Source organism: Triturus cristatus, chromosome 3_2 (genome assembly GCF_964204655.1).
Source record: "Triturus cristatus chromosome 3_2, aTriCri1.1, whole genome shotgun sequence".
NCBI classification, from domain to species: Eukaryota; Metazoa; Chordata; class Amphibia; order Caudata; family Salamandridae; genus Triturus; species Triturus cristatus.
Window position 1 is genome coordinate 430,415,913 of NC_140584.1, and position 27,279 is coordinate 430,443,191.

Here is a 27,279-nt window from a genome sequence, read left to right on the forward strand (position 1 = left end):
GAACGCCCACAGTGCGCGCACGGTGCGCGCCCGGTGAAAAACCTGAAAAATAAATAAATTAATAAATACATAACTTAGCATTTAAAAAACCATACAAATTCACTGAAAAAACCATAGGTTTCACACACGTTATAGTTACGAATTTGCATTTAAAAAACCTTGCAAAATTAACTTAAAAAACCATAGGTTTCACACATGTTATAGTTAGCTGGACATTTCACTCGTAAAAAACCAATGAAATTCCCCCGTTATAGTTAGTGCAGGCAACTATAACTCACGCGACCGCAATCCTCTTCTGATGACATCAGATATTACATCACTGATGACATATGTGTCTTTCTGAAAAAAAAATATTTGTAATATATGTATAGCTAAAAATTAATAGAAGAAGACATGCACTAACTATAACGGGGGAATTTCAATGGTTTTTCACAAGTGAAATGTCCAGCTAACTATAACATGTGTGAAACCTATGGTTTTTTAAGTGAATATACTTATATACATATATATATATATCACTCCAAAACCTCCACTGTCGTAGGGGGCCCCCAACCCTGCAGGGCGGCCGTGGCTGCGGGAGACAGCACTTCCTGTTATTGAAATACCAAAGAAAGATGTGCCACAGCCAGGGTCCCGGAAACAGCATTTATTTGCAATAGCGCGCACAGAAGGAAACGTGATGAACCTGACACGTTTCAGCAAACTGCCTTTTTCAAAGGTATATCATCACTTTGTGCAGTGTCCTGGGTGATATTCATAACGTTCAAGTCACGTGCCTTATGAGGGGGGCATGACCATTTCACCCCATTGCAAGCCTTTGAACCAAGTCACAAAAAGGATTGAAGTGGACTTAAGCCCCCAATTTACAATACGCCAGGGGCCGTGTTTGCACACTTGTTATAGCAGGCTCCACCCCTCCCTGGACCACTGTGCAAACGTGCCCCCTGGTGATGTAAATTGGGGGATTAAGTCACCTAGAATCCTAAGGGTCCCTGGGGTCCAACTAGGCCACCAGGTACCTCCAGTAAGCGCCACAGAGCTGAGTTGCAGAGTGGTATCAAAAGGGGTGTGGCCTAGGACCACCGCTCTGCAACGCAGCACTGTGGAGTAAACTGGAGGTACCTGGTGGGCTAGTTGGCCCCCAGGGACCCTCAGGATTCAAGGGGACTTAATCTCCCAAGTTAGAACGTGCCAGGTGGTGCGTTTGAACAGTGGTGCAGGGAGGCAGCGGGTCCTGATATAACAAGTGTGGCGCTTTGCAAATTGGGGTTTTAAGTCCTCTTCAATCGTGAAGGTCCCTGGGGCCAACTAGCCCACTAAGTACCTCCTGTAAGCGCCACAGAGCTGTGATGCAGAGAGGTGGTCTGAGGCCACGCCCCTTTTTACACCACTCTGAAAATGTGGCATCTGGTGCACTGCTGGTGGGGCGATGAGGTCCTCTTGTGTCCTGAGAACCTCAGGACACAAGTGGACTTCATCCTCCGAGCATCAGTACGCCAGAAGCTGTGTTTGAGGCGTGGTGTAAAAAGAGGCGTGGCCTCAGAACACTTCTCTGAAACGCAGCTCTGTGGTGCTTACTGGAGGTACCTGGTGGGCTAGTTGGCCCACAGGGACCCTCAGGATTCAAGGGGACTTAATAGGGATGTTATAGTTAGAAATTAGCATTTAAAAAACCTTTGAAATTCACTGAAAAAACCATAGGTTTCAGGGATGTTATAGTTAGAAATTAGCATTACAAAAACCTTTGAAATTCACTGAAAAAACCACAGGTTTCAGGGATGATATAGTTAGTTGGACATTTCACTCATAAAAACTAGAGAAATAGGGCCGTTATAGTTAGTAGAGCTAAGTATAACTCGTGCCCCTGCAATGCACTGCTGATAACGTCACATATTACATCACTCATGACATGGCCAGTGACATCACTGATGACATCTCAAATGACATCACTGATGACATCACTGATGATATCATCCATGTGATAATCGGATGCACCTCCTCAAACCCTAATAAAACCTTTTATACACCCACTCTAAAATACAGACTACCAATATCGAAACCATAGTCAGACCAATAGCAGTTAGTACATACCCACTCAGTGATTCCTAGGTCTAAACACACACATACACTCATACACCCATACAAAGACTCATACATGCACTCACTAATCAAAACAGCACTATCATATGCACTCAAACACCTATACATACACTCACACACTGCCACTCTTCCTTAGATTTACTCACACACCTACTCAGTCATGCAAAGAATCAATCACACCTATTTACTCAGTTATATACATACCACCTCACTTATTCATACAAATACTAACACATACTTACTCTCTCATACAATTACTGATACAAGCACACATTCATCCATACAGCCACTCTCACAATCACTCACTCTCACGTATAGTCATTTATATACTCCAACACTCACATATACTGCCTTTCACATATGTAGTTACTCACACATATACCACTGAGACATCGATTCACTCACCAGCACACCCATACACACACTCACCCACCCATACAACCCTTCACAGATACACTCTTGAACCCATACACCCAGTGAATTACCCACTCACATATCTATGCACAGAGTCACCCACCCCCACCCACTCACACAGACACCCATACAGATACTCAGACAACCACTCAATAACCCATATAGACAGTCATGTAGCTACTCACCAACCCATGCAGCTGCTTATACACCAACTGATAGACTGATGCAGACATTTACACAGTTTACTCACTAACCCATGCATTCAGTAAGATATGCTTAATCAGTCACTTATACAATCAGTCACGCACCTACTAAATCATCCATTCAGACACTTATGCACTCACTCATTCTTCAATACACCTTGGCATATATATATAAAACCTATTTAAACTTTACAGAAACACACATTCACTGGAAGATGTCATCAGTGATGTCATTTGAGATGTCATCAGTGATGTCATTTGAGATGTCATCAGTGATGTCATCAGTGATGTCACTGATCATGTCATGAGAGATGTAATATGTGACATCATCAGCAGTGCATTGCGGGGGCAAGAGTTATAGTTAGCCCTACTAACGATAACGGCCGCATTTCTCTGGTTTTATAGGAGTGAAGTGTCCAACTAACTATAATGTCCCTGCAACCTGTGGTTTTTTCAGTGAATATATATATATATATTTATATATATATACACCCCTACCCTCTCACAATGCTGAGAACCAATGGCTTAAGTGTCATTGTCATTCAAACCTCAGTAAATCAATAATTTAAGTCCCTTTGCCTGGAAGAATGTTTTCGTGCTCCACTGATCTTGTTGCTGTACTAAGCCAGCCCAAACAGATTTCAGCGAATCACAGTCTAGTTGGAAAAGCGAGTAAATGTTTTTCGGTAAAGAAAGAAAATACATGTGTTTGGTTGAAAGCAAAGAATTAATATTTATTTCCATCAATTCGTGGCATTAACTGAGACCAGTCGAAGAATGTAGTCATTAGGAATAATAAGATGTAGATTTTCAGAGTCATGCTGGGCAAAAATATTTTGTAAACACCTATGTCCTGAGCATGATCTCATGCATGGACTCAACAAGGAGGCTGAAAGGTCAATTATGTAATGCTGTTTTGAGACAAAGTTTGCTGTTTTGCGACTGTAATGACTCAAGTATTACTAATGATTGTGCATTGGTCAATGTTTTTGATTAATTTGTTGTTGTCTTCTTGTTTTTTATGGAACCAAGTATTTTGTGTTCAGGTGTTATTGTATTCCATTTCCATTTGTTGTTTCAAGATCTCTTGCCTGCTTTGATGCTTTTTTTGCTATGTTTATGTATATTAGGAATCTGGTAAAGTATTAAAGTATTAAAGAACATGAATGGAAGTGAGGTTGAGTGACTCATAGACCAGCTGCTCCTGACATAGTGACTCTACCATAGGCGGGAGTACACACATAGCAGGATCTCAGTACCACTATCTTTTCTTGTGACTTTTGCTGCAACTATTGTTACTGATTTCACAGGCCCAGACCATGTGCTGTTGCAAGTAAATCCTATTTTTATTGCTGTTAATGCATTGTATTGTTTTCTAAGTTACAGGTGAGATGTAATGCATTTTGATGAATCTCCACTTACATGCTCTGCACTACTGCTCCTCTATATTCTTTCTATGAACACTTAAGCAATGCTCCGCTCCCCCTCCCCATCTCCCCCGCCCTCATCAATATAGCATTTTTGCTACTGTTTTGCTCCACGTATACTAAGAAAAAGGCTTTATTTTCTGACCCTGCTCTACGACTCCCTTTCTCACTTTGTTGAGGGATTTGCACTGGCAGCCATTGCAAATGTTTCATTCGCACTCACCAACTAAATGGATAAATAACATTTTGTAATGCGGGTGAAACTATCAGTTCACGACTGGTGTAATATTGCACAGGACTGGTGCAAAATTGAGTGGCATCAGTGCAGAGTACCCTAAAACTGTTGTCATTCATGTCACCTGGCCCAAGAACTGGCTTGCTTTTCTAACCTACATCCTGAGTGGTTCTGAGTCCGGGTGCAGCCACAACAAACAGCAGGGGCGTAGCTTGGTGAGAAAGATTGCAGAGGGGAAGGGGTTTTGGGGGGTGAGCATCAAATTTCCGGACCACCACCTGTCATATAATGTTAAAATATATTATATGACAAGCAGGACGTATGAGAGGGCCCTAAGTGGCAGTGGAAAGGGAGAGTATTATGGGTACTAAATGAGAGAAACACTGCTGGACCCCCTGCCCCCTCTAAGTTGAGCTCCTTAAGTCCACATATCCTATCTCTACTTATGGATTTGCTGCATTCCTCATTTCATGAAGGCCACTAGCCCAAAACCTGGAAACACGCCATGGTTCTCCCTTTGCTGAAAACATCTCATTTGGACCCTGCCAACTGGGCAAACGATCGACTGATCTCACTTCTGCACATTCTGTCCAAAATTTTGGAAAAACATGTCAATACCCAACTCTCCTCATCTGTAGAAACCCAAAACGTTCTTCACCCTTCCCAGGCAGGATTTCATGCAGACCACAGCACAGAAATCACCCTGTTAGGAGTTACGGAACATCTGCATCAACTAGTAGTCAGGGGTGGTACAGCTGCAACGATCCTTCTGGTCCTTAGTGCGGCCTTTGACACAGTGCCTCTCGATAAGCTGATTGACCGGCTGGCTCAAATCAGCCTAAAATGTAGCACTTGCTTTGTTAAAATCCTTTCTGATCAAACTTTTCTGGGTTTTTTTCACTGATACTGTGCCAAGTGCACACTCACTGACCTGGGGTGTCCCATTCGACTCTGCTCTTAGCCCCCTGCTCTTTAACACATACGTTCACCCTTTAGCAGGCCTAGTAGAAAGCCTTGGATTAACCATTTTTTCCTATGCTTATGACACCCAGATAATGTTCCCTCTGTTATTGGATCAGGAAGCGGGCCCACAAGTTCTCAGATCTTGCCTCAGCGATGTTGCCAACTGGATGAATACTAATTCCCTTAAACCTGACAGGGATAAGACTGAGGTGCTGCTACTGAGCATAAATGCTCATCTCTGGGGATCTTGGCTCTGGCCCAACACTCTGGGTTCCCTCTGCATACTGGCCGACAAGGTGAATAGCCTGGGCATTTGGCTGGACTCTACTCTGTCCATGAAACCTCAAGTAGCCAAAATGACCTCTTTCTATTTCACCACTATGAAATGGCCTAACAAGTTTCTGTGGATTCTCCCTTTTTCAGCCCAAAGAAAGGTCATTCAGGCTATAATTCTTTCCAGACTAGATTATGGCAAAATTCTCTATTTGGGCACTGATAAGGCAATAATCAGACGCCTTCAGATTGTTCAAAACTCAGCTGATTAGCTGCTATTCCGACTACTCAGACATTCTTCAGTATCTGGCCTCCTTCAAGATCTCCACCGTCTCACCTTGGATAAAAGCATCAACTTTAAGGCCCTCCACTTCATGTACAAGATCAAGAGCCACATAGGCCCTACATTTTACAAAACCTAGCTGTGCCTTACCTCCCCTCTTGTACACTGCATTCTAGTAACTACTCACTTTTCTCAGTGCCTAAATTCAGACGTTCACGCATAGGTGAACGGTGATTTTCCATTATCGGTCCCAAACTGTGGAGCACACTTCCTGAGTCAAGCAGAGGTTGCAACTTGTTGACCTTGTTTCGCAAACAGTTAAAAACTTGAATATTTTAGGCAACTCAAGTAGAATACTAGCCAATGTCCTGCAGCACTGGGAAACCTTAAAAATAGCAATGCCCTATACAAGAATTAATCATTATAATAATATTTTGTAAAATAAACATTTTTAGGGCTTTCAAAACAGAGATTAGAGTGTGTGTGTGTTTTTGTAAGTGTGTGTATGCAAAAATCACACAGGAAATCCAAAAGACACCTCACCATACCCGACTGAAATCAACTGTACCCAACTATCCACCTGAAAATACATTTATTGGGGGCGTGTAACATCCCAAACATCCTCCCCCCTGATGCTTCAACCCTGACAAACTGTGGTGCAAATCTCTCCACAATATAGGCGCTTAAATAGAAATGTTGGGTGGTCTACTTCCCGCTAAACTTTATGATCCCCTCTCGAGGATTTAATAATGTGTATCAGAACTCCAGCTCTCCACACACCCTCCCCTGTAAAGGCCCACGGATTTCAGCGGTCTCTCGGGGGGCACGCAGCTTCCATTGGAACCGAATCCAATTTAATTGTTATTGGATTGCGTCTATCTGACGGCAAGATTGACAGGTCTCTCTAGCAAGCACAGGGAGGCAAGTGCGGTTGATGGAACTGCAAACCAGTAAAGACTAGCGGTTGTCATGTTAATAGCCCAGGATTTGAGCAGGTTTATGTCTAGCGCTCTTGATATTGTTTATTTTACTAATATTGCACAAACTGCAAAACATAATTGCTTCACAGCACAGAGGTATTAAATTGGAATTATGTATGGGAGAAATTTCAATTACGACATCGTAATCCTCATAATTTCAGGTTTTTCACATTACACTTGTTAATGAAATTCCCCCAATTCCACTGTTGTGCCACAAAGTGTATTTGCGCCACATTTGTGGCAAGATAAAGGGCCTCATTTATGAGAAGTGATGCATCGCTGCGTGAAAGCAGCGATGCGTCACTTCTCAGTGGGCCCTCCTTGCGACACCAATGATGCGTCATATTTATAATATGACCCATCATGTCGCAAGGAAGGACAGATACGTCAGTATAACTGACGAATCTGTCGGCGCAAAAAGTGGCGCATTGCTGGAGTTGTGTCGGAAGCCTGACGCAACTCCAGCAATGTTCCTTTCACATAGGGAAAGCCCCATGTGAAAGGGCCTGCGTCACCCTTACGCCTGCCATGAGGCAGACGCAAGGTTTTGATGCATTGGCGTCCTAGATTTCGCTGCGCCACTCCTACGACCCTTTCTTGCGGGGGTACGCCCACCTTGCATACATTATACCTGGCACAGGTATAATGTAGCGCAAGGGTTTACGAAGTGACGCATCTACCTAGATGCGTCACTTCGTAAATATGGCGACACATTGGCGGATGTTTTACGCCACTGGTGCGTCACAAAAAGTGACGCACCGGTGGCGCAAAAGTGACGCAGGGGCTCATAAATGAGCCCCATAGTATGAGAACTACATCAACAACGAGAACACAAACGAACGTGTGTTGTTCATACCACTTGTATATTTTAGCCTATATTTTAACAAATTAAGGCCTTGCATCCAATATAGACGAAAGGGCACATTTCGCATAGATATAGATCTCTAAATACCGGATTTGAGTTTCACATTTTTTGCACAATTGTCCTGAAACTTGACATAATTACACAAAAGCAAATTCTGCAAATTTCACACACCCCTCGTGAGAATACATGATGATATGGGGATGTCACTACCCTGTTGGGTAGGGGTCGATTGCCAGAGCAGAGTACTCCATGGTTTGAGCATGACTTGCTGATTTTCCTTGATCTTTAGATGCTGTTGAAATGCTGGGGCATTTGTCACAGTAATGTGATTATGCCCTCTCTGCTCAGCATCGAAAGATAAAACCAAGTAACTCAGGTTTCGCATCATAAGCAATGTGAAACTATAAGAGCCCTGTGGAGAGTCAAATGTAAATATAAATGTACAGATGAAAATATATAACCTGATATCTTATTGGCGTGCTGTGGTGTATTGAATAAAGCAAAAATAAAGTTGTTGAAGAGATTAACATTGAGTGAAAAAGTTAAACTGGTGGTAGCATTTTAAAATTAATAAAGACTACGCTGAGAAGACCAAATACAGTCTGACGTGTCTTAAATGGGGATATTCCACACGACAAGGGTGGGGGGAGGACGAAGGTGAGGTGAACTGCACATTGTCTGCCAACTATGTGATTATGCCCTCTCTGCTCAGCATCGAAAGATAAAACCAAGTAACCCAGGTTTCGCATTATAAGCAGTGTGAAACTATAAGAGCTACAGTAAACTTCATAGCTCCCGTCGCTCATTTAACTCTATTGACTTTCACATAAGTACCTGAAAACAATTAAGTAATGCAATGAGCACTATTAGGGTGACCTGATTTTGAACATTAAAAGCAGGGCATCCCACGAACATAAAAGTAGGTCTACAATTTTCCATTGATGAAGGGACGCAGAATGACATAACTGATAGTGCTCACCAACATTGAAAACATCGCCAATGAGGTGCTATGGGGTAATTGATTGCACTTCGCACACAATATCATCGGTGGTGATTATGTTGCTTTCTGTTTAAGGTTGCACTAGATCAAAAGAAAGCTTCCTTCCCTCTGTGTTTGGTCATCCCTCTCTGAAAACCAGGATGTGTGCCAGTAAATTTACTTAAATTTGCTCTGAGAGATAGTGAAAGCATGGACAGTCCAGCAAATCTGGGACACATGGTCACCACAGCACATTCTGAGAAGGCAACATTTCCTTCCACTGCATTCTTTCCAACTTTTTTGTTGTTGTTGCAGTTTCATATAGCGCAAACTCAACCCGAAGGTATCAGAGTGCTTCATATGAGCATCAGTTTCATCATAGACGGACACATTCATTTTTCAGGCAGCGGGGAGATTAAGTGATTTTCCCAGAATCACAGGATGATTGATCCTGCCCCCAAGACTCGAGCCTAGTTCCCCAGCTTCAAGGTCGGCCACTGTTATGCCATATCCTATGTTTCCCTTGGCACACCTTTGTTACCTTTGGCAGTTGCTTCGTGCCACAGTTTTACTCATTTTAGGTGCCAGAGAGCAGTTCGTGGATCCCACCCTGTCTGCTCTCGCGGGCTGCCTGCCGGCACTTCCTTCTGGTCTGCCCGCTCCTATGGGCAGACGTGTGTGCTACTGCTGGCCTTCTCAAAGCCCAGGGATGAAGTCCTGGGCCCCTTCCTCTGCCTACAAGGGGACGTGACGGAGCACCCTGCAGCGGTGGTCTTCTCGGGCCCAGGGATGGGGTCCTGGGCCACTTTTTTGGAATTGAGGGAGTGCAACAGTGCTCTCTCGTATCAGTCTTCTCATTGGGGCCCACAATAGGGTTCTGGGTCCTGCTGCTCGCATGACAGCAGCAGTCTTCTCTTCAGGGCCTAGGGATGGGATCCTGGATCCCTGTGCACACAGTGGTTCAACAGCATTCCCCATTTTTAGGTCTCGCCTGAGCCAGCGTATATGCTGCTCTGGCGAGACATTTAGTAACTGGGTTTTCAAAGTGCTACCAAAGGCTTTTGCTGGCCTCAAGCATGCAGTTACACACGCGTGGACGTGCACAGCTGCCATCTGGCTTTCTGTAATGGCTCATTAAGCCTTACAACGCATGAATCCCCTCCCCTACCCCCTCCCTTCTCCTACTCTCTCCTCGTCAGCTTCATTTTCCTTTCAGTGACCAGCTTTCAGTGCTCTCCCAACGCTCCTCCGTCGCGTCTGCGTTAATTTGAAACATATGTGCTTTCACTGTCGCTGCAGCGGGCGCTCCTGCCCGCACCACTTTCAAAGCCGGGCTTGTTTACAAATTATCTTGATTCATTCACTTTAGTGTGGTTCTTATGTTATTTCACTTTCGCTGAGGCGGGCGCTTGCACCCGCACCACTTTCAAAGCCGGGCTTGTTTACAAATTATCTCGATTCATTCACTTTTGTGTGGTTCTGCTTTATTCGTCTATTTACACATTCTGCTGGAGCTTTACAGGCAGTGTTTCCCCATCTCACCACACACATGTCCATGCGTCTTTCTCTCATCTCTCTTGCCCCGCCCCCAACGCGTATACTCTCTTGTTTATTCTCAATATTTCTGCTTTCACTCGATTTCTTAATTCTGTCTGCCTCTCTTTACAACCCCCTCCACCCAGACCCCTCCCCCTGGCTCATGGTCCTCTCTGCCATTCTTTTGTAGTCCCTCCCTCTTTCACCGTTTCCCCCCTCTCTCCTCACCCCCCTCCCGAGGTCCGTCCCTTGACACTCACTCTCTCTCTCTCTCCCTCTCTCTCCCCCTACCTCTCTCTCTCTCTCTGCACTCTCTCTCTCTCTCTCTCTCTCTCTCTCTCTCTCTCTCTCTCTCTCTCTCTCTCCTAGCTCTCTCTCTCATTTTTTCGTGGTCCCTCACTTGTCATTTTCTCTCTCTCTCTCCCACCTGTCTCTCTCTCTCTGTTCCCCTCTCTCTCTCATTCTTACAAGGTCCCGCTCTTGTCACTCTTTCTTCCTCTTTCTTTCCTTCTGTTTCTTGCTCTCTTTCACCCACTCTTTTCCAGTTTTCCAGTTGTTTCTTTTTGTCTCTCCTTCTATTCTTTGTTTCTGGGTCTTTCCTGCTGCTCCGTGTTTCTGCTCCCCTCGGTTCCACTCTGTGTGTGTGTGTCCCTCTCTCCCCCACACTCGTTCCTCGCTTCCCTTATTCCCACCTCTCATCACCTGGATTCTCTCCTCTACCCTTGCCCCTCTCCTGTCCCATTGCCCTCTCTCCCTTCTCTGAATCCACTTTCCCTCACTCCCTCCCCATCTTTCCTTTTCTCATCTTTACTCCTAATGTAAATTGATAAAAAGCACATTATTGATCTAATTTGAGGCTCCTCGTCCCACCGGTTTCTGCTTCTTAACATATTTCTCCTTCCTGGCCTGGTGGGTGCACTTTGAGGGGTCAGGGGTCTCGCCCTGCAGACCCCACCCATGCCAGGAGGGGCATAAGGCGGTCAGTGGGGTGGGGGCATCTGTTGGGGGGCCCTGCCTCCCTGTACTCCAGTCCTGCTGAGGATGGAGACAGTTTCTACCAGACATACCCTCTTATTACTGACATCCTAGTTGTTCGTGTGGACTATTTAACCATTTTGAGGAATCCTATCTCCCGAACTCCAAGGGCTGGCGAACAATGGCCCACTGTGCGCACTGTACAATGTTAACCATTTACTCCCACGCAGGAGAGGGTGTCCTGACAGTAACATGACCGCGCTTGGCCATCAGTGCACACAAGTACTGCCTCTGTGTGTGCGTGTGAATGGGGGATCAGGTGTGCTCGGCCGTGCTGGCAGGTCCCAGAGGAGGCCTTGTGTCCTTCAGCCTGGCCACCTACGGGTGCTGTCAGAACAGGAGGCAGGCAGGGGGTCTGCGGATCACAAGCTCCCAGCATGACTCGTCAGGCAGTTCCTGCTGATACAAGTTTGTGTGTTTTGCAGAACACTGCAGGGCACATCTGGATGCTGTTTTTCGGCCACCTAGACATCCGGTAGTGAGGTCGCTGAGCGTATTTGGCTTATTCTGCACTGACTCAATAGTCACAAGCATTGGCATAGCCAATAGGTCTCGCCTTTGGGACCTTATACGTGTTTAGCCATGCAACAGTTAATGTTGTTGCACCAAGGATATTGTGCTGCATAACCAAATACTTATAAGGTCCCAAAAGCGAGACCTACTGGCTATGCCAATGATTGTTTTTCTTTTTTCCAGGGGACATGTGCCTGCACTCCCCAGCAGATTTTCTTTGTGGGGGCAGCCCCCGGGGCAAAACTGAGACCAGTGGTGGAACCCCATGAGCTTTTATCGCTGGCTGGGAACAAAAGTTCAAAGGTCGCCTACTTCACAAAGGCATTCTCTCGAGACACATTGGGCTGATTTAAACTCTTTTGGCCTCTTTTCGTTCCTGATGGTGAGCCCTTGCCACCTAGAGCACTTTCTAGAGGCCTCCTGGCCTAAAACATTGACAAATATTTTAGGGAGCTGGTTTCACTGGCTCTCTGCACCAGCCTTTTTCTTTGTTCCCTCTGGTCCTCTTTCTCCTTGCATAGAGCCAAGTCGTTCCCCTAACTGGTCCTCAGTGAGTGTAAGGGAACCAGTGACTTGGGTCACAAGACTCAGCTGCCAGTGTCAAACCACTGTGGCAGTATTTTCTTTTATTGGCTGCTAACAATTGTGGTAAAGTGTATACAACTATAAACTGTTATTTTGTAGCAGTAATTCTGACAATTATTTTTTGTTGCAGTCATATAGATACTAACATGCACTAAATTTGTTCTTTAGAAAAAAAATAAGTGATTTAGCAAAAATTACTTTTTCCTTGTGCTTACTCAACCTTCCTCAGGAAGTTACTGGACTCATAGTCCTAAAAACAAGGACATTAAAATATGAGATTATTTGTTCTCCACCAGATGTTATTTTTTTTCTAATTCGGAAAAATCACACTGTCCTTTTTATCTGACTAACATGGTACCCCAAAAACACAAAAGGTGATGGGAGGATTGCTTGCAAATTGTCCAAGCCACTGGCAATCACCCTGGCTAGCATTCCAAGCCATTGTTTTTTGCCCACTTTTCCACTCGAGTCAGAGGCCTTCCCTATTCAATCAGTGTCGACTCTGCTCCTCAAGGAACAGTCCATCCCAAACTGCCAGGTGAAGCACACTCCTAGGAGGGATCAGAAGCAACCACAGACCAGTACAGCCTTATTGAGCCCCAAAATTGAGGTAAAGTTTAGCTCCTGTAACACAGCGAGCAAGTGATCCACGTTTGGTCATACCCTTGGCCAGTTAGGGTATTAACCTTATACACAAAAGATGATGGAGGAATGCTTCCAAATACTGTGAACCATTGGCAATGACTGTGGGTAGTATTTCTACACAGCGTTTGTATTGCGATGTTCTACTCTACACAAAGGGCTGCTTTATACAAATCAGTAACAAGATCAAACAAGTATGAGATGTTTAACTTTGCAAATTAATCAGAATGTGAAATTTCCAGAGCAGATGATTAAACTGATATGAGCCTCAAATGAGTCCACAGAGTGTATAATGAGCACAAGATTTATCCTTTTCTCAGTGTTGAAAGCACTGTATCCGGGGATGAGAGGACTGAATTGCTGAGTCATAAAGTAAATTAGAACACTCTGAGAAACTTATGTTTTTTCAGAATTAAGGCAGAACATTCATTTATTTGCCAATGACTGCATGTCCTTGCATGAGGACAAGTCTACCTTGATGTTGTTCATCTTTTGAGGTGTATCATTAGAATGAGTTCACTTTCTTGTGTGGGATACAGTCATTAGCCTCTTGTCCATCTTTCTTATTCAAGTCTTAACAAAGACAGTGAGACTGGATTGACTAAACATATTCATAAATAAAATAAGAGATACCTATGTCCTTCTTTCGTCTTGATATGTAAAGCTAACCTGTGGTCAGGACTAGGATGGGATCAGGGGAAATTGGGAGGGAGTTTCAGGACTGTGATGGGGAAGACTTGGACTTGGAGTAATGAGGTTTCCCAGGAGTAATCAGGGCAAGCACATCAACCCTGGCAGTTCCTGTTTGCAATTAACCTCTTGAACTCACTATTTTAGCAGACCCTTGTTTATCAAACTGTACAGGCCCTAGGATTTTACCACTTTAAGCTTCTTCACAGGAGAATGTCTTGAAAGCAGCTGTCAGAAAACCTTTTAATAAGGTATTGAATATGTGATAATTTGTCAGTGCCAAGGAGCTGAAAAGCCATGGCGCGGTGGGGCTGCCTTTTCTTCTGTAGATAAACCTCTTCACTATGAGCACAATTCAAATTACATGCTTGACGCACTGTTCTAAATATAATTTAATTGCTCTCTTAGTTTAATTGTGTTCCTGTTTCCTGTAGCAATTTTGAGGTTTGTGTTCCATCTACCTCCTCTAACAAGTCAAATGGAAATAATAGTCAGTCAGTCATAAAATGTTATTGATTGATTAGTAAAACTCACCATCCATAGCTTGTAATATCAAAATATAAAATATGGAACTGTATATTCAATTAAAGCTAACCAGTTATTTTAGCTAATTTTCTGTAAGTGATATCCATCAATTTCAAACAGTATATATAGAATGGTTAACAATTTCATTTGATGCTGCTGCGACTGAAATGCCCACTCCAAAGGTTGTCAGACAATACTTCAGAACATCCAGAAGAAAGATATTTTTAGTTCTTAGGCGTGCCCTGGTGAGTACCATTTGAACCTGAGCGAAAACGAGAAACGCCTGCAGTATAGAATGCTGTATGCACCAAGCACACAGCTTTGAAATAAATCCATTATCTTACTGGAAGCAAGTGAAATGGGGCAAAAGTTGGAGAACAGTGACGTAACTTTGAACCTACTGCAACTTTTGAAATAGAAAAATTGGAAGGATAAGTCAAACTGACTTGCAGTAGCCCAGCTGTGCAGCTATATAAGGGATAAAGAACCCACTGCTGTACATTATAAAGATACTGCAAGTGACTGAGGAGTTCCATAACCATTTAGAGGAACGAGGCCGAAGGGCGTGTTCGTTTATAAGGTTATGGAACTCCAACCTTTGTTGCAATAACCTTATCATGTACGGCATGGGAGACTTTTTTATTTGAAAGAGAAAGCACATTTGCAAACATGAAGAATAAACCTGTTAGATATTTGTTGACTTACAAAGATACATGAAACAGTTTATTACAAGTCAGTTCTTTCAACAAAAAAAAGCTGCAGTAGTTCAAAATGTGTAGAAACATTCAGAAAGAGTCTAACTTTTCTATAATTTTCTATGAAATACAAAAAATAAACAACTTCTCTTTGCTAGTCACTGCAAACTAGAAAAATAGAGCAGAAGAAAGAAAACCAAAATGTCATTTTCATTGCTTTAAGTAGCAGCTCTATGACCTGACCTGCCTTTCACCTTGGCTGCTGGCCTGGCAGCAGGGATTGTGATGTATCCAATAACTTATTACAGTTGAGTTCTGACCTCTTTTCTGATTGTGTGTGCACCAATTATAAAGAAATTAATGAAAGGAGTTTATACAGGGATTGCAGAGTCCCATGTATTATAAATATATTAAGAAATTGTACCTTGTAAGGAAGGGCAAGAATATATATAATACATTTTAACTTGCTTAGTTGCAAATAACACATGGATTTATGCCTTGTCACCATTTCATAGGGTCCTTTTAGTATGATATATATCTGCACATTCTGTAGCTTTTGAAATTCATTTACTTTACTTAGACACTTTGGGTCTTCTTTATAATATTTTGACACATGGCAGCACTGCAAGCCTTCCTGTTGTGCTTTCATGCTTCAAAAGAAAAGGGTGAGAATGGGCCATATCTACAAGATACGGTGCATTCCTGTCATTTACCCCTGCGCTGGTGCGCAATGGGCTGCCAAGCACCAACAGAGGCATCCTTGCGCCATGGTGTAACAGTGTCTGCGTTGCAGGGGGGATTATCTTTGTGCAGGAAGAGACATCTTTCTGCTCAAAAATAATCCCCTCTATAGAAAAGGGAAAAATAAGGAGAAATAAAGGTATTTCTTCTCGTGTGTCTCCCTTACACCTCCCTTGAAGAGACGTAGGAATCGGGTGCATTCTCAGGTTTATGAAACCTTGTAACTCTGGGAATGCGCCAGGTTCCGTGGATGTTGCGTGGGATCACCCACAGCAACATTCATGCAATGCCCCTTTCATGCAGAGTAATGTAACAAAGGAGGTCATATTTACAATCCCATGATGGCCTTGTAACTATGAGCAGGCACAATGCGCCGCTGGTGTGTAAAGAAAAAGTGACGCACCCACGGCGCAATGGGCTTGTAAATAAGCCCCTATCTTTTTAGAAAGAAACAGGATCACAAAAGGATGAAACTTTCAAGCTATAATGGGCTTCTGATATTAGCATGGCTGTTGGACCCGGCCTCGTGGCGTGGTCCCGAACCCTCCTACCCGACCCGACGGGGGCAGCCCCCACCCTTCGGGGTCCCTCCGGATTGTACTTTGCTACCCGCACCAGCCTACGCGACACGGCTCGCCCCGGCCTCGGCCCCAGCGAAGCCCCGACATCGAGGCACCAAGATCTGGCCAGGGGGCACCAAGTGGCCACTCCACCGATCCCGGAGGAGCGGAGTTTCGATGGGACCCCCAACCGTCCCCCAACGCCTGGTTTCGATCGCCCTCCGGCCCTCCTGGGCGCTGGCGCCTCTCCCGCTGGGTGTCTGGCCTCTCCCATCCCGGCCCCTCCGCCCCCCAGGCGCAAGGCTCCGGACATCAAAGGGTTCCAGACCTATATCTGGGGCAGCCTCAAGCCAGGACAGCAGTTGTATCCTGGAGTCGAGAGCCCTGCTGATCGGATCGCGGCTGACCCTACAGAGAGAGACTCATTACTTGGAACGTGGAACTCTGAGCCCTGCTGACTGCATCGCGGCTCCCTCCCTTTGGCTGAGAAGAAGACCCTCACGGAACATCGGAGCCCTGCTGACCTCGTCGCGGCTCGACCTCGCAGAAGTAAACCATCGGAGCCCTGCTGACCTCGTCGCGGCTCGACCTCGCAGAAGTAAACCATCGGAGCCCTGCTGACCTCGTCGCGGCCAGACCTCATCGCAGCAATCCCCCGAGCCCTGCAGACGACGTCCCGGCTCCCGGAACCCCCCCGGCTCGAGGATTGAGAGCTCGGCGCAGGGTGTTCCCGTACCAGGCTAAGACTGAGACTGTCCCGCTACCCCCTCCCAACAAGACTTTGAGACTCTCTTGGATCCCTCGATCCACCTGTAAATATTGCCACAGAAATCTGCCTTGATTACCGATAAAGACTTATAAGAATTGATACCCTGGCTGTGTCCCTTTGTGGTGGTGGGGTTGCTTGGCTGATACGATCATAGGAGAAGGATCTCGCCCAGGAGGCTTCTCAGCGGCGCTCGGCTATTCGCCTACGGAACGGTGATCCTCGGGGTGGTCAGTCCGATACCATCGGGCTCCCGGAGGGCGCCCTTCTAACAATGGCCAGTTCTTTCCGCTTTATTATGCATTCGATCTGATCTTTAGTGACAATTAATTCCAGGTCATATCCCCCAGCCCTCTGACATGAACACTTCTGATGTGACTAAAGTGATTTAGCTTTTACCTACCAGGTTTTCTACACTAAGCCGAGCTCTACTCTCACCAGAGCTTGGCTAGTTGTTACTGGCAGGTGAAAAACACTTCTATAGGTCGTACACAACAATATAGCCAAACAGGCTGAAACTGCTTCCCATAAACAAGCTGACCGTAGGCCATTTCATGAATCAACTTAGCTTCAATGAATTTAATTATGGGGCCAGAAGAAGGACTATATATTTTGTTGTAGGGTTAACAGAAGGCAAAAGATGGAGAAGTGGATTTATTCTATATTTAAGGTAATTGATCTTATATCACTAAGCCAAACACCCAGATAAATGTGTATGTTAAAGTGCAGGAAATTGTTTGCAAGCCTAGGGCCCATCTTTGACAACACGTTTGTTCTTTTTCAATGGTCCTAATATTTGTTTCGCTACCTTTAGCATACAAGCCTTCTTCTTTATTGTAGAGGTCTCGGTGCTTCAGAGATTCAAGCAGACTAATTCAGGTCTGCTCAAAGATGTGCAGGTCACAGTGTATTGAATATGTTGCAGCCTCGATTTGTTGCAAATGATTTTACGCTTTTGCATGGGGCCAGACTCAATGCAGCAGCATACATGTTAAATAGCTGGGGGCAAACATATACCCCAGGTTCAGCCTCCTATTTTTGAACAGGCTTGAGAAGTGTAAATCGTTGGCGACTTTGAACCATGCCCACTTTGATTCATATCAAAATCTAAATCAAAGCCAAACTGCCTTTAAGGTGGGAGTTTGGTATACCCCATGAAGAAAGCCTACCCCAAAGGTCCTCCATCGAAGGCTGCCCTAATATCCACCAGACATGCATACAAGCGGGCTCCCAGGGCGTGGCATTTTGATGAATCAGAGTCATAGATATAAGAACATTTTCCAAGGTGCTACAAGGGGCCAAGAATTCTTTTTGCTAAAGGGGTACAGGAGCCTTATTGTCTACCCATTTGTTTCATAATTAGATATTAGACGTTTGCATCTGATTTTGCATCCACATCAAGAAGGGCGATGTTTCTTTAACTGCTGGCTTTAGCCTGATTGCCTTCTTGGAGACTGGATGAATGATGGATCACCTCCTTTGAACTGGAGTGCTGGCATACGGAAATTAAGCAAAAAAATCACCAGATAGCCTTGTGGTCCCCATGATATATTTGTTCTAAACTGAAGACCAGATCTCATTAGTCAATTGCTATAAAGTTGTTCTGCTAAGATCCACAGCACAAGTGTAATTTACATTAGGAACAGTTGCTATGGCCAGCACAAAGAAGAGAATCATCTCTTTAACATCTATACAGAATTGGCATATATGGGCAATTAATTTAGTTGACCATTAAAAGGACACTTACCCCCTGATATTTTTATACCACCTCTCCCATTAGTTATTTGACCATATGAAAACAGTTTCATGCCTTGTAGGACGCCTGTCAATGGGTTTAAATACTATAGCTAAACGTGATATGAACAAGGTAATTCACTGATAGCATGAGGGATATAACGTTACCATTATTTCATTTGCCAGAAGGACCAGTTGAGAAGAATTTTGGAGTGACAATTAATATATTCTCCTGTGTTCCAGGCATAGGGTAAATTTACAGGAGGTTGAATAATGTGAATAAGTATAAGAATTAATTATCAAATTGTCGGCTGTTGAAAATGGCCCTTTCTGAAGGGTCACCCCCAAACTGTTTGCCTTTCTCCTCTCCTTTTTCAGAATTCGTTTTTGTTGGCTTTAGGACTCTGGGCACTTTACCACTGCTAACCAGTGCTAAAGTGCATATGCTGTGTACTTAAAGCATGGTAACATTGGCTTATCCACAATTGGCCTATACGTCCCTAGTAAAGTGCACTACATGTGCCCAGGGCCTGCATATTAAATGCTACTCCTGGGCCTGCAGCACTGATTGTGCCACCCACTTTAGTTACGATTTGAACATGTCTCAGGCCTGTCATGGCAGAGCCTGTGAGCACAGTTCTAAGCTGACATATCGACCTGGCAAGTTAACCCTCTTGTCAGGTCCAAACCTTCTTTTTATAACATATAAGCAGGGCCACTGGAAGTATGCGATTGTGTGGCCACTGCAATTTTCGCATGATTATAGATTTGTCACATTTGCAACATAATCTGCAGATTTTACACACAAAAAATATTTTCTAGCTCAAACGGTTCAAAAGTTACTCAAATGCAGCGGCATGTGTTGTCACTCAGTGGAAGGCACTTTGTAAAGCTAGACTGGTCGCCTTTCTGTTGCATATTACTATATTTGGGTGTTAACCTGGTAGTACTGAGTTGCAACCAATGCCCATACAGTGTTACCAAGTTTAAAAATTATGAAATAATGAAGTAATACTGTTACAAAATGTGCATTATTATGCTGCAAAATGTTGCCTTTTCTTGCCTCATAATTTACTCAACCCTAAAGCATAATTTAACTCTCATGCCGCATTATTCCAGTAGCCCTGCATATAAGTAATCTCTAAGGTAGGTAGGCCATGGACAGCTCCAAGTGCAGGGTGCAGTGTATTTAAAAAGTTGGACATGTACTTTTAAGGTTTTTATGCCCTGGTAGTGAAAAACTCTTAAACTTGTTTTTTCACTACCTCAAGGCCTATCTAATCTCATAGGTTAACATTAGGATTGCCTTAAAACATCTTTTAAGTGTAATATCCAATAGAGAAAAGATAGAGATTTGGAGATTGGTGTTTCTGGATTCACAATTTAAAATCACAACTTACAATGAAGTTGGATTTTAAATTGTATGTCTGAAAATGCCACTTTTAGAAAGCTGACATTTTGTTTCTTTAACCATTCGGTGCCTCTGCCTGTCTCTAAATACATATCTGGGTTGAGTGACAGCTGGGCTTTGTGCATTCCTTCTAGACAGTCACACAAGGTGAGCTGGGGTGCTGCATTTGAATCCTGATGGCCTATCACAACACTGATGCGCCCTCCTGAGGTAGATTCGGAGAGAGGAACTGACACTTGCGCTTGAATAGGGCTGTGCCTGTCTGCACACAAATAGCTGCATACCCCTCTGTAGTGAGCCTGGAGCCAGGGCAGGAAAGGCAGGGACATCGTGTTCTTCAAAGGCCTCTTTTAAGCCTCCCCCACTCTATAAATGTTTTTCAATAAAGGCACAACTGGGTATAAATAATGGACCCCTGACACCACCAAATCTGAACTTTGCTGGAACAAGGACATTATGCCTGTGAGAACATCTGCTGTGCTGCAGGAGGGACTGCCAGTTTGCTAATTGCTTTGATGTGTTGGCCTGCTGCCTGCTGCTTTTTGCCTGGGAGTGAAGTCTGGACCTGCTCTCTACATCCTTAGACCCAAGTTTCTCCAAAGGCTTGCTGGTTTGCCTCTGTTCTTGAAGTTTCAGGGCCACCAAGGACTTCCTTCAACTCTGCTTCACCTGCTGGACTCGGCCAGCTGTGAGTCCTGCCTTGTCAAGAGGTGTCAATCCAGTCCTGGGCCTTACCAGAGGATTCTGAAGCTGTTTTTCTAAAATAATCGATGCAGTGGGGAACCAATGCAATACCCTTTTGTGCCGACGCAGAGCCAATCTGACAACATCCCTGTGCGGCTCGACGATGATGCGGGTCCCAACTACAAGGTTTGACATCGATGCAGCACTGAGCCAAAGATAATCCTGTGAAGCTTGGCAATGATGCATCGCCACTTTGAAGACATCCCTGTGCAGCTCAAGGATGATGCAGCGCCTGCATTCTGAAGGATTCTACAAGATGCATGGTTTGAGTGTGAGGCTTGGCTTTGACTCATTGAAACAAATGTGTAAATTGGAACCGATGCATCAAGTCTTCGACGCATACGCTTGCACCATCCTACTTTTTCAGCGTGCCCTGTGTGGGTCCTGTAGCTGGCCTGTCCTCCATTGCAGTCGGCCTGAATCTTTGGACCTACCCTGGTTCAGTGCAACCGCAAATATCCCCTAAGAGCTATTGACTTTTAAGCATTATATTGCAGTTTATTCTTAAAAAATTAATTTCTTGAGTTCTACTAATTGAATTTTTGTTATTTTGGTCTTGATTTACTCAGATAAATATTCTCTATTGTTCTAAACTGACGTGAAGTCTTTTTGTGGTATTTTCTTAGTGTTCCTGTAATTAAAGTATGCACAAATACTTTACACATTGCCTCTTAAGTTGAGCCAGACTGCTCTGTGCCAAGATACCAGAGGGTGAGCACAGGCTAATTTACATTGTGTATCGGACTTACCCTGACTAGGATTGTGGTCCCTACTTGGACAGGGTGCAAACCTCTGCCAATTAGAGACCCAATTTCTAACATTGGCGAATAATGGCCTTTGCGCAGAGATGAGATTTGTTGACAGCTAATTATTAATATCAGTTTCTTTAATGTTTGGTCCAAATTTTATAACAGTCTTTGCTTGTGAAACATGCTCGATTTTGCTAAAGCAATCATCCTTCAGACCAGAAGTCCCATGTTTTATCGTAGGCGACCAGACATAAGCATTTCATTTGTAAAAAACATAAGTGCCAGTGTCCAACATGATCAGGGAAGGCAACAGCAACCTGTGCCTCCACTGCCCTTGCTAGCACTGTCAAATGCCGCTATCACAGTTGTCTACTAACCACCACTCTCCCTAAAATATATCAATTTGGTCTATTCTGTATCACCCAAAGGTTCTAAATTATTACTTTAGTTGTAATGTATATTGCTATTTTAAACACTCTGCTACGTTGCTATTCTCAAAAATAGAAAATCAATCCCACCATGTGGTGGACTGGCAGAAATAAGAGCTGGTGCCGTGAAATAAGTGCCGGAGCCCAACACAGGTACAAATTAAGCACTGCCAGGCAGATGTGAGCACCCAAGTGGTAACTTGCGTAGTAGCTGTTTGCTGAGGGACTGTATGAGAGCTTAAGTGTTCCAATGGAAAGGGGGTTATGACAGTATTTAGATTAAATATATTTTCTACTTTTTTTCAGTACATTGTATTTTTGCCCCATGACAGCCAATATGCTACAAGACCATTGTTAGCAGGGTTATGCATGCACTGAATGCTGTACCCTAAAGCCCAAGTCTGTTCAGCAAGGGACTTGGTGCATTGGAGGTTTACTCAGTGTCTCCTGTTTATGCTAAAAAGCAGAGATAAGAAAGTCTGTGCAGCTAATTCACAATTTTTGTATCCTGATAGCAGTGTCCTCAATTAAGACCCCCTTCATAAATCCAATTTTGCCGAGGGCCTTTGGGAAGTCCATCTGTGTCTACTTTTTTCCCTTGGAATTTGTTGGATTTTCTCAGCATGCGAAAACATTTTTGTTTTTGAAAGTGTGGGAATAGCCTTACTGCCTTTCTTTATTTTACTGTGGGTTGACTGGGCAACGCACATTACCCCATAATTAATAGGATACAAAGGTTTCTTCCAAAAAACAAATATACACATCTATCAGATCATATTAATAATTGTATAACATGTTATTTGCCAACAAATAATGATTTTGCTTGCATAGAAGCGCGGGAACGCCATTTATTAACACCTTCGCTCCTATGTCCAATAATAAAATAGTGTATGTTACAAAACGTGTGCACATCAGCTTGTATTCTGCTGAGAGCAGCATTGTTATCTATGTACACAGAAGGCAAGCATACACGTGCACACCTTTTGTAATAAAAGGTGTGTCTAGCAGTTTTTTGTAATAAAAGGTGTGTCTTTTTGTTCTGCACATCCCAGTGCTGTTTTAGAACTTTCCTTCAGTTTTAGATTATTATGTGTCAACAGGAAGGGCCGTCAGAACAATTCTTTCTATGATGGAATACTCCTGCAGAACAGTGATGTACATTACAAATGAATAGCACAAAGGCCTCACTAAGAGGCACTGTAAGATTCAAGATAACATACCTTAAAAAGAAAAGTACAAATCTGGGAATCTTTCTGTTCTCTAAGGGCCCTCTTGAAACAACTGATTCTTCAAGAAAACGCTTCTTATGTATGATGAATTTGCTTGAATAATGAAACAAAATATTTTCACAACAAAGCATGAATCATTATTTCCATCCTGCTTGAATTCTATTTGTATGCATGATAGATTAGTTCATCATGATGTATGCAAAATTCATTCCGGAGCCCATGACCTGGGGATATCAGTGGGGTCTGGGCAAACGTTTAATCTTTGTACGGTTTAACATCTGAATTCTGCAATCAACAGGTTACTTTTCCATTTCATTTTAGTAAATGTCTGCTAGTGCTTTACACTAAGTGTTGTATTTCTTTATGTAACATTTGATCCTCTGGACATCTGATGAACCTAGGTATACTATGGTCGCTCTTGTGACCGAAGGGTTTCCCTTTGATATCCCTGACATGGCCTTTATTACCCCTGGTCTCAGCAGTCATGAAAGCAGTTGCAGGAACAGAAAATAGACCTGTCTGCAGGAGCTCTACCTATTTTTAGTAGGTTCCACTCACCTCCTTTCAGAGGGCTTGTGTTGGCTGAGAGGAAGCTGTTGAGGGTCTAAGACTAGGAGAAGCGACCACCCATCGCCAGTGGCGTAATGAAACTTGAGGGGGCCCGCCTGCAAAGTACATGGAGGAGGCCCCCTCCAGACTCATTCAAGATCGCTCAAGCCAGGGTACTGTGCTGAGCAGCCCCCCGCAGGGACTTCGGGGGCCTTTGTTACATCACTGCCCATTGGATATCATGAGAAGAGGGGAAGGGAAAAGGCTGCATGCCGGTACTTCCCCGATTTCTGGTATTTTGGTAAATCGATGTCCATGACACTTCTATGTTTCTGTTTTTCCAGTTGTGAGCCTCCCGTCATGTTTATCAATCAGAACGTTAGGTGGGATGAAAAATGAGGGAGGTCTTTAAATGACCTAAGAAGAGTACCTAGGAATCCTTTCCAAGCAAGAGGTGTGGCCTATATAATTCAGAGTGTGGATTGAAACATGCAAACTTAAATCCTGAGCTTTCCATAGGAACCACCTTACCAGTATGCTTTTGCCTCTCTGTAAACTTTCTGTCATTGAATCCAGTCACAATAAAAAAGATGCACCTAGAATAAGCCAAACCTGTTGCCTCTGCCAATGACTGTTAGCAGTGTCAGATAAATGAATAGCAAGAATGATTTGGTTGGGAATAATTAGAATTGAAATTGTTTCAATTCTGATAATATGAGACTGTTCATCATTCATTACTAAGGTCTGCGGAAGGAGTAGGAGTCTTCGGAGTGTCTCAATTATTCCTGTTCTTCCCCACACATCACTTTACTCTTCAATATCTCTGTTAGGCACTTCTGCCCTCTTTCTCTCCACATCTTTCTCACATCTTCCACTTATATATCTAACATTCTTCAGTGCTCTCTTTTCACTCTGTCTTCCTCGGCTGTTTCCTTGCATCTCCTTCACTTTCCCATCCCACTCCATTCACCAGGCACCCATTCAACTGGAGGCACTAGCTTTTCTTTTAATTTCGCCCTGTCAATAGTTTGGCATTGCGATGTGAACTGCAAAGAGGCCAAGAATTGGATGTGCATGTATTCTGAACACTCTGATAACTCACTCACTGGCACTGTGAGAAACTCACACTGCCTTTATCCTCAACTTGAGAGCTCTCAACCGTGCCCCGTCATAAACATCAACCCACAACCTGAACTTACACAGATACCTAGAGCCTATTCAGTTCACAGGGTGCACTATACAAGTATTCTCGGCTACAAAAAAGCCCAAAAAGAAGCCCAACATACTTCAAAATGCAAACACTCTTTTTTATTCATTGCTCAGAAATTGATCAGTGTTTGAGACTATAAAGTTAAGGAAATGAATATATGGCCCAGTAGAGGTGCAATTCAATGTCAGTTTTTAATTTTTTATTACTGCTGGGTTCAAGACCGCGGGGGTGTCTGATCCACTTAAGGCACTGGTACAAAAACAAGCATTTGCAATGCAATCGGTCTCTCCTTTGGGACCTTATATGTATTTAGCTATGCAGCACATTAGCCTGGGTGCTGAAACATCTACTGTTCTTTAACATGGAGGAAAAGTAAGCACCAAACTGCATGACACGGCAGGTATGGGAACACATGGTGAGAAATATTGCCTTTCAGCTGGAAATTGTATAGCCCAAAGCTGTTTTTAATATAAACTCAGACCCTTGGGTGGTCATATCACTGAAAATACAAGATTTGAAAAAAATATTATTGTCTACGGGTGCTCGTGGAAGACAATTTCTATGGACTGGAATCTAGAGATTGCTAAAGTGATTTTGGTATTTTACTGACCTCTGCCGGTTGTTTTCTATCAAGAAAGTTAAATAGAGGCAGTTGCCAGAAAAATAAAAAAGTCTCTCAGCAGAAAGCAATTCTGGTATTTTACCGACCTCCACTGGTCATTTTCTATCAAGACAGTTAAATAGAGGCAGTTGAACAAGTAGAAAGCAATTCTGTAATTTTACTGACCTCTACTGGTTGTTTTCTATCAAGACAGTTAAATAGAGGCAGTTGAGCAGAAAAAAAAGTTCCTAAGCGGAAGTAGACATGTCCTAGGGCTGATCTCCAGAGCCCACAAAGTGCATACACTTATAAGTATATACTAAAGTATATACAAGAGGTCTCGAATGCTCGACCTAAAAATGAAAAACTGAATGGCCTAACGCACCCACTAAAATTGAGCAAAAGACTTCACAGAGAGCGAATTGTCTTTAATACTGAAGGCTCAGGCTCATTAAACCCTAAAACAGTTCTAAATTGCTGAGCCTCCTCCCCCTGCGCATATTGCCATATGGCCACATGGCGGGGGCTTGTCAAATAGGTATTATTTACTTGCCCTTCATCCTTTCTCACAAACCAACAAGCTTTCTACAGTGCGTTCTTTTTTTATAAATGACAAGTTTAGAGTGACTACTTGCTTCAACAACCTTTAGTGCACGAGGAGGAGGAGAGCAGTGAAGTGTTCTCTGTGCAGCTTACCTTCATCATCTCACTTAAATCTAATTTTAAGACATATTGCTTTTTCCGGAGCCGAGCATCCTCTCATGCGTCTTGATTGCTTTAATCAGCTCTGTTATTGTTCTCTGGTTTGCTGCTTTGAAGATGAAGACCGGGCTGAAAAGGGTAAGTACAGTTTTAAGATTTCTTTATGCGCACAAAGGCTGTGCCTTGTTGATCCTAAATGCTGTAGCACTTAGCAAAAGGGATGAAGTACACAAAAGATACAGCTATTGTAGCCCAGTCGATCTGAAATTGTTATTTATGTTATAAAGTCTGGAAAAATTAGGCAGGCATGTTTGGGTGAATGGTACACGATTTCTACTTTCAGAAACGACGGTAATCTTTCACAATGGCATGTTACTAAATGTGTTCTTACTGTAATTTTCACATATGCAATGGAAACGGTATTTATTGCATAATTTATCATGCTTACTGTTAACAAACTCACTAACTCTGCCCCAGCCTAGTCTTTCAGATTCTGTGGCCCTTGTTATATTGAACATGTATGTACAAATTAACGTTTTAGCTTGACAGATACCTGCCTTCCTTCATTGACTATGATATACTATGAGAGCAAGCTAACAAAAAGATGTTCTCTCACTAGGTCAGCATTTCATACCATGACACCAGTCTGTTCAAGTTCCTGTGCTTGAGCTGGCATTCCATAGCAGCACAACAACATGCTCAGGTTTCCGTGCTTGAGCAGACATTCTATAGCAGGACACCAGTTTGCACCAGTACCCGTGCTTGAGCTAAAATTTAATTGCTGGGCACTAGTCTACCTAGATGCTTGTGCTTGAGCTGACATTCCATAGCAGGACACCAGTCTGCTCAGGTTTCCGTGCTTGGTCTGTCTTCCATAGCAGGTGACCAGTCTGCTTAGTTTCCCGTGCTTAA